Raw genomic sequence first — 9,200 nt, forward strand, 5'->3', positions numbered from 1 at the left:
CCCTTCTTGCAACTCCCTCCCTCCCTCCCTCTCTCCCTCCTTTCCTTACTTCCCTCCCTCCCTGCTGCCATTTTAGTGGACAGAGTGGAAAGAGTATCTGGCATTCTCTGTTTTCATCCCTTTAACCTGGTGTTAGTGTTGTGTAGGATTTTTGAGTCAAGGAATTTTTACTTTTTATTATGAGAGATTTCAAACATAAAAAACAGAATTGTAACAAACCCCTATCACTCAGCTTCAGTTACCAACTTGCACCTTTCTTGTTTCCTCCACCCACATTCTCCCCACCCTTTTTTTGGGGGGGGGGGGCTCCAGCAACTGACCACTACAGGGATTGAACCCTGGACCTTGGTGTTATCAGCACCACACTCAAATCAATTGAGCTAACCAGCTAGCCTTCACATACCTTATTAACACAAATTCCAGACACATTTCATCGCAAAACTGGTATACTTTTCTTACAGTGTTTTAATTCTGGTCATAGTGGCCATTTTCTAGCTATCTGTACTAGCTTAGCTTGTCATTATTTCGTCAAATCCTAGGACCTTGCTACTCAAAGTGCAATCATAAGACCAGAGGCAATTAATTTCGCCTGGGAGCTTATTAGAAATTCAGAATCTTGGTCCCACCTCTGCTGAATCTCCATTTTAATAACGTCTACAGGTGGTCCATTTGGACATCAAAGTTTGAGAGGCATTCTAGTAGAACAGTTCTATAATAGCTTCAAAGTTTTTTTCTTTTTTTCTGGGTGTGAAAATTGTTAAAGATACGTTATGAACACTAAGGAATAATTGTAGAACTGAAAAAGACCACAGATACTTAGTTGTAACCTCTTGTTTTAAAGATGAGCAGTTCTAGAGAGATCAAATGATCAGTTGGGCAACATTTTTATAGTGACTTACCTTTAATTAGAGTGCAGGTGCCTGGGTTTCCAGTTCAGTCTTCTAGTGCATTATACTGATTAAAGGAAATAGAGGCCTGCTGTTATTCATAAGTTGAAACTATTATAATGTACAAGTTGATAGGTAAACAGCCAATAGTAGAAACCAATATGATTTTTATTTAGTATTAAATGCCAAATTTAGCCTGACGGAAGGAATTTCCATGTGAATTGATTTTTGTTTTTAAATGAATGCAAGTTAACACTCTTAAGCCCTGACTCATTTGTTATATTTTACAGTATAATGAAATGATACCTTGGGTCATTTTAGTCAATAGACAGCTTTTCTACTCACTTTACCCTTCTTCAATCCATTTGGATAGCACAGTCTTATAGTTGAAATACCTAAGCGTTACTAAATGACTGAGATTCTCAGTGTTAGAGCTGTGCTATAAATAGACTAGCTGTGCCATAGTATGCCTTCAGGGGCTATTCCCTATACCTTTGGTATAGCTTTTTAACGTTCTTATGGCTAGCAATTTTCTCTATTATGTCTTACCAGAGGATTTCCTGCTTACCACCACCATTGCTGTTGCTAACCTTGTTGCTGCATTATCTGTCCACTTAAGCTGTTTATTCCTCCATTTTCTTACATCATTCTCTTTTCTTCTTTGCAATTAGTTTCCTGCTCCTGTAACTTATATTTTTGTAACCATACTAACCAACTAGATTATTCCTTTTTACTTCTGGTTAATGAGATGACAAATGATAGTGCATTATATGTAATATTCAGGTATTTTGCTATTTTTTTCTGGTTCAGCTTAAAATCTTTTTTTTTTTTTTCTGCCTTTTAACTTTTGGAATTGTAACAGTTCCAGATGGTTGAAATCACTAGAAGTCTCTAGAAACTTGAAGCATTCATGTATTTATCACTAGTATATTCAACTCTAGAGGAAAATTGGTCAAAGAATTGTAGTTAAAGAGCTTCTTTAAGGAGACTTGTAGATTCTGAAAGGTCATTTTAATTCATGTAGTAATGATTCCTTTTAGATGCAGGAAGAGCATAGTAACATTGCTGTAGTTGTCTCTTTCCTAAGTATGGAATTTATAGTGTAAAACATGAATAATATATTTAATTATATTTTCATTCTGGAAAAAACATAGGCATTGACCTAAGATTAAACTTGTATTCAAACCTTGTTCTTCTACCCAGTAGCTATGAGACCTTTAAAAGCCTTAATTTTCTGATCTGTAAAAGGGTATCTACTTCATATGTTCATTTATGAGGATTATGTGAAATACAGTTTTATTCCATTGGTAGTTTTTCTTTTCCCCTGCTTGAAGGGAAAATTTGGGGTGTTCCATTTATGGAAAGTGTTTTTTTCCCCTAAAAAAGAGTTTTGACTTCTTTTATGTATTCAAAAGGCATTTTTTGGACATTGTGCTTTGTAAGGGACAAAGATAAAGCCACAGTACAGTCAATTCTAATTTAACACTTTGAAAATCCACGTTTGTTCCAACATATTTGGTATATTAAAGAAAAATTTAAGCATAACATGAATTTCATAATAAGTGATTTCATCATGAGAAACACTAGATGAAAGTAGAAAACTGCTCCCAGCTGAACTAGGCTGTGTAGGAATATACAGAATGCACACATTTACACACCTCAGACATCCATGAGTTCTCAGTCTCCACATGTTAAGAGCCACACTCATTCACATCTGGTGTTAACAACTTTCTGCCAACTTAAGATAGCCCTCCTTCAATGCTTCACAATGTAACTCACAAGCTGCAACCCTTCCAACATCCTCTTCCTTGAGCAAACTTCAGATCTTTTTCACGATAGATATATTTATAGTAGTATTTATATATTTCTTAACCATTTAACAGAAACCGTGCTACCTTTTTTTTTTTACAATTAGGTTTCTATCTTTTTTTGTCACTGATGAAGATCTTGAGTGTTGTGCCCCTGACCTTATCGTTTTCCCTGTAAGTCCTGTGGTTTTTATTGTGCAATTTAGCGTAGTGTGGCAGTTTTTGGAAATGGCTTGTGTTGTAGTAGACCTGACTCTACTTTCAAGTAGCTTCTAGTTTAATTCACATTACGACAGACAGTATACAGCAAAATAATGCAGCATTTTGGGCATCAGAAAACAGGATGTGAAGTTGAGCATGTCACCATTTACCAATCATGGTAGCCTGAGCAAGGCAATTCAGTTATCTGAGCCCACTTTCTCATTTGTAAAGTGGGGTTGATGATCATCTATGTCCTATCTGTCTTATAAACAGTTATTTTTAGTTTCAAAGAAGATAATTATACATACACTTTATAAAATATCAAATGCTGTAGAAATACAGGGTTGGGAATATCTGTAGTGGTACAAAAGTCACCGTTGGACCAATTTTAAGGTGAGATGGTTGTAACATTATTTTTCTGACCTCAAAGCCTATGTTCTTTTTCTTTGCTACACCACGGTGAAAGACACAGTACATAAGTTGGGATTAATTTACCTTGACTTCACTTTTGATTTTTTAAAGTAATAATTGGATTTAATTATTTGTATCTATTTAGAAAATTAACTGCAGGAGAGCACCAGGAGAAGTAGATTTCAGTTTTGAAGATTGTGTATCAACAAAACATCCAGTGTTAGGCTTTCAAATGACATAGCCCCTAAAAATATGGGTTTTAACCAACTGGAAATGTCATAATTTTATAAATAGATTTTAGACTTTATTTGCTAACATCTACTTTTAACCTTTTGAGGATATATCATTTTTTTTTTTATTCAAGATATATTCATTACCCACTAACTCTGTGCCAGCTTAAATGCTGTGGCTGAAACAGTAAGTAAAACAAAATTCCATCCTGTCATGGAGCTTTCAGTCTGCCATGAGATAAACAAGCAATTATATAGTTTGATACATTTTATGGAGAAACTACTGTGAGGTATTATAGTATGCTCAACCTTTAGCAGTTCGAAAAGGGTTCTTAGAGGTAGTTAAATTTGAGAGTTACCTGGGTTGGAGGGAGGGATAAAGGATGCAAGTGAATAGTGTGAAAAATAAAGTCCATAATCAAGATTATGCCACTCTGGAGAAACAAAAAGTTCAGCACGGCTAGGTCATAAATTATGAGACAAGGGATGAATAGAGAAATATGTTTGGATAGGAAGAGGTCAGACCATGCTGAAGTATTTGGATTCTATTCTAAGACCAATGGATATTCACTAGGGTTCTTAAACACTATTATTGGAAAAATGGATGTAGGAGAAGGGACAAGGTTGATGTGACAAGACTGGTGAATTCGTCATGTTCATTAAAGTATCCCATTTGAATTGATTTTGTATGTTTTTTCCTAATTCTAAAAAAATCATACAAACACAATACTAAATTTAATCTATTCATCAAAGAACTGCAAACAAAACTTGATATTAAATTATTTTAAAAACTCCCAAAATTAAAACTTCCAAAAGAATCTTGTTGCATACCATTAAAAGAAAGACCCTTGTTCAATAAGGCTACATTATCCTCTGACAGTTTAAACCCTACGAGCATGTTTCTATATGTGATAAGGATTAGACAAAGCCATGGAACAAATATGTTTTTGGATTGTCTTTTTTAATGCTAATTTAAAATATTTTGCCATTAAAACAAACATGTTAGATCATTAGAAGAATTCCAAACTGAAAGCTTGGAAGTCACTACATGAAATATAAAATGAAATTTCAAATCTATTTAAACCACTGTGCTTTTAGGGCCATTTTAAGCTATGCTTTGAGGTCCCCCAGGAATGTTGGTTCACTGTCCTATGCTGTTAAGCTGCTGTTTTAGCTTGAAAGTTCTGAGAATCACTAATATAGAAATTTTAAATCTGAAATATCAATAATGTCAAGTCAAAAGAATGTAGGTGAGCAAAAACCCCTTTATAAAAATATTTAACCAATTAAATTTTCAAGCCTCATAGAAAGATGAAATATTACTTGAGAAAGTAACAACCATAATATATATTTTTTAGGTAATTTAAATAGAATTATACAAGGGGTCTTCAAAAAAATTCATGGGAAGATTTGCATTATCTTGTAATTTCATTTTTCCACAAACTTTTTTAAGTACCCTCCTACATACAATTTATTTTTGAGTTTATGACCACACAAAAAACTAGTTTAATGATTGAAAATTCAACACTTTACCACCTGTGTCTGTCACTTTGCTACCTACCTCAATTTATCATTTTGTATATAAACATATATGAGTGAGTTTAATGAATTATTTGAAATCAAGTAGACAAGGTGTTTATGGGAATATTGTGTTTTCTATTAGATAAATACAATTTCCAAAATATTTGTGTTAGCATTTGCTTTTTTCTGATCACCGAATCACTATATTTAACCTAGAACTCTAGAGGCTCCTTGCCAAAATCATATTCTCTCTCTCTCAAATATTTTCCTTTTCTGTGTCTCTCTTCTTTGTTTTTATTAATCATTCATAGATGATGTATGGAGTTGATATCTAGGTCAAATCCCAGTCTAGAAACTCTAGAAGACTCAAATTTTGACACATACCTAAAATGATTTGTTATTGAGTAGTAGTTGTAATCATTCTAATAATGTTTGACCTATTCAAGAAGATCAAAGAACTCTCATTTTATTCATTTTATATTTAATATATTTACTGCATAAATTTCAGACCATCTTGGTCTAACACATGGCCCTAATAAGTGCAAAATAAGTGGCAAAATTAGTCCAAATTTTGTTTTCTTTTGCCATCTCACCATTTTCACTAAATTCTAAATTTGAACACAATACTAGTACAAAAGAGTTTTCTATTTGCTTTTTCAGGAGTAGTTAGAATGTTATTTTCTGTTGGGGTTGCTCAGCTGAAGTATGTGGTTGTGGTTCCTTACAGATTAATTGAGATAAATGATAGGAAACCATTCAGATTATAGAGCAAGACAACGTAGCAAAGTCATATAACATGTAACAAGATTTCTGAAAGAACACAAACATGGTTAGGTGTCCTTTTCCTCTTCTGTCTACACATTGGACTCTGGAATAATGATGAACCCTTTTCTTTCCCTATCACCAAAAAAAAATTTCTAAGGAGCCAATAGCAGCTGTTTGACAATTGGTTGAAAATTTGAGGTTTTGCATACAAAGGTAAATTTATACTGTTTCATTTGCTGTGATGAAGACATGACCAAAATCTAGTATGGCGTCCCTGCCCATGTACATAATCCTAGCTTTGTTAAGATTTGCAGTGCAAGAAGAGGACATACTCCTTTGATTTGTATATGCAACCAGGATAAAAGCAAACTGTCCATATGGTAGCCTTTTAGTGAAAAGAAGATGAAAAGAACCTTCTTGATTTTTATCCTTCTTGGTCCTGGTCCCTTATTTATGTAATGCTAATCTCTGACACAATTTTATACTACTTACATGTCTTCTGTCCTTTGGATGTAAATCTTGTACGTTTTTATCATAAGATCTAAATGCATTTTTGTACAAAAGAACCAGAAGTTTATTTCAGCTGTTCTCCATCTTTGTCCTATAGGATGATCATGAGAACATCTGCTTTCCTTTTTCAGATAATGGGGATTTAGTAACACTTCAGGAAACCACACACCCATGTTGAAGCAGTGGCAACAGGAAAGCAAATCTGATGTCCAGTAGATCTTGATTTACCTACTACAGGTGTGGTCTTGTAGTAAGTAACAGCTAAAACTTAAAGAATACATATTTTCTAGGAACATACTGAACTATGCATTGGCTGATTTAATTCCTGTGGCAACTGTGAGGCAGATATTATTTCCATATTAGAGAAAACAAGGCTCAGCAAATGTTACTACCAAGGTCATATAACAAATGGTAAGGCCTGAGCCCATGTTGTAAACACTAATCCTCCCCCTATCATCCCAGCCCACAGGCTTTTAATGGTAACACTTTATCATATGCCTTCATAAGTACGTGTAATGTTCTTTTGACAAATTTGTTCTTTATGCTGTCTCATTGTCCTGCCTACCGCAGGCTGTAGAGTTCAGAGTCAAGTGATGGGACAAATAAACACAAAGCTAGGGTCACATTCCGGTGACCAGATATTAGTATTAGACCAGGTATTAGTATTTTTTGCTATTGACTCTTCAAGTTGGATAGGTGCATCAAAATTTCAATTCTGTCCTCTGCCTGAAAGGAATGTGTGTGTGTCTGAAATAATTATAGTCTTCTGCTTCAGCTGGACTAGCTGCTTCCTAACAACATAACACATTTTTTCTTTGAGTTAGTATTTGTTAGTGTTTCTCTCTCCCTTCAATTTTCGTCCTTGGGTTTATATGACTTTCCAGCATCATCATTAAATCTCTCCTCTATAAAGCTTTCTCTGATGTATACAGACCACATGGATTTCTCTTTGTACTATTTAGTTGATCACTGTTCATTCAGAACAGACCTCTTATTACTGACCTCTGTTTGCCAGGAATGCATTTGTAATTTGGGCATATATTTATGGATCTCTTAATTGTGGCACCAAACCAGCATCAGCATTACTTGAGAACTTGGTATGAATATGCGTGTTATCAAGACTCACCCTAGATCTACTGAATTAGAAATTAGAAGGGGTGGGGCCCAGCAATCTTTTTTAACAAGCCCTCTGGATGACTCCGATGGACACTAAGTTTAAAAATCATTGATCTAAATAACTAGATTACCTCACTGATTACCTCAACACCTGTACTTGTGCTGGCCACTAGGCTTCTGGTCACTGATCACCCAGTATTTCTGTTTTTATTGACTTCAATGTAGTGAGGCCTCATTTTACTCTTGAGTTTTTCAGTACATTCTGTAGTCTCCATTTCCACTGGGGACCTATTATTGGTACTAACTTCAACATCTACAGATCAGACCTCTGATTTCCCAGGGCTTCAATCTATACCAGCTTATAAAATAGGCCTTCAATAACTAGCTCAGTTCAACTTCCAGCACTTCGTAGGCTTCAGCAACATTAATAACAGTTAATAGTTAAGAACTGCTATGTGCAAGTTCAACACAGTACTTTATACAGTTTCCAAAGTCAGTCTTTGGGTGGTAAAGTTGGAATTCTAACTTAGGAAGTCTCTCTCTAGAACCTGCACTCATTGCTGCACTAAGCTCCACTCTTAGATCACTGCCCACAGTGTGAGTTCCTCAAGTCATTTATCATATTCTAACCTTACATGCACCCTCATACTTTTCTGTGCTTTCCCTTTTCTGAAGTAACATCCCACTGCCACTCACTCCCTGACCTTTTCACTGGGCCTGTGAAACCCTCAGTCCTCCTTCCATGGTAAACAAAATCTGCTATGTTTTTGGTGTTTATATCAAGCTTTTTCCACTTGTCTTAACTATAACCTGGTCCTTCTCACTTTGCATTCATTTCACAGGGTCAGGAGATAGCGCATGCTCTTTTCTCTCAACAGCTGCTTCTCACCATCATTTACGTTCAAGTAGAAATTACTACTTCAGTGAAACTTTTACATTTGTCTATGCCCTCTTCTACCCATTTTCATGTCTACAGTCTAGCAACTTCTTATTCACTCCTTCACATTCATTGAAGACTTTTGCATCTGGCTTTTTTATTTTTTCCTTCTTATCATCCATGTCCTGAACTTCTGATAGTTTCCTGTCTGTGTTTGTGACCTAAACATATATTTATGGAATATGTTCCTTTGAGTTTCTTGTTCTCCTAAACTCCAGGGACCCAGACCTCCACAACAGTTCAGTCAACCCTTCCCATAGCAAAGTATGGTCTTTGTGTTTTCCAGAACTGCTTTACCTCTGAAAACTTGAACTTTAACAAACATCTTGGGGATGTTTGTCTTTTTTCCCCCTTCTGCTGTATCCCCAGTGCCTAGAACAGTATTTGGCACATAGCATGTGTTTAGTAAGAAGCTACTGGATCTGTGAATTGTAACTTTCAATTTCTCGATCCAGTATATCTGATGTTTGAAAACATAGTCTGTGTTTCTTGATTCCTCCTGGTTCTTCTACATATTCTGAAACAATAAACTGATCCTCTGAGCCCTTCTAAAATCTTCATTTTCCTTGTACCTTTCTTTTTATTTTATTTTATGTTATTTTATTTTATTATTACACAATATAAACATTTTTTGTGGCCCTTTACCAATTTCTCCCTAACTCTCATTACACTTCCCTTTTCCCACCTCTGGTGTCCTCAGTTCCATTCCCTCCTTTTGAGAGTTCAAGGAATTATTGTAATCGTATCTTTCCTACTTTGTTTTTTTTCCAGCTCCCACTTAAGAGTGAGAACATGCAATATTTCTGTTTCTGTA

This window comes from Cynocephalus volans, chromosome 8 (assembly GCF_027409185.1).
Source record: "Cynocephalus volans isolate mCynVol1 chromosome 8, mCynVol1.pri, whole genome shotgun sequence".
In the NCBI taxonomy this organism is placed as follows: domain Eukaryota; kingdom Metazoa; phylum Chordata; class Mammalia; order Dermoptera; family Cynocephalidae; genus Cynocephalus; species Cynocephalus volans.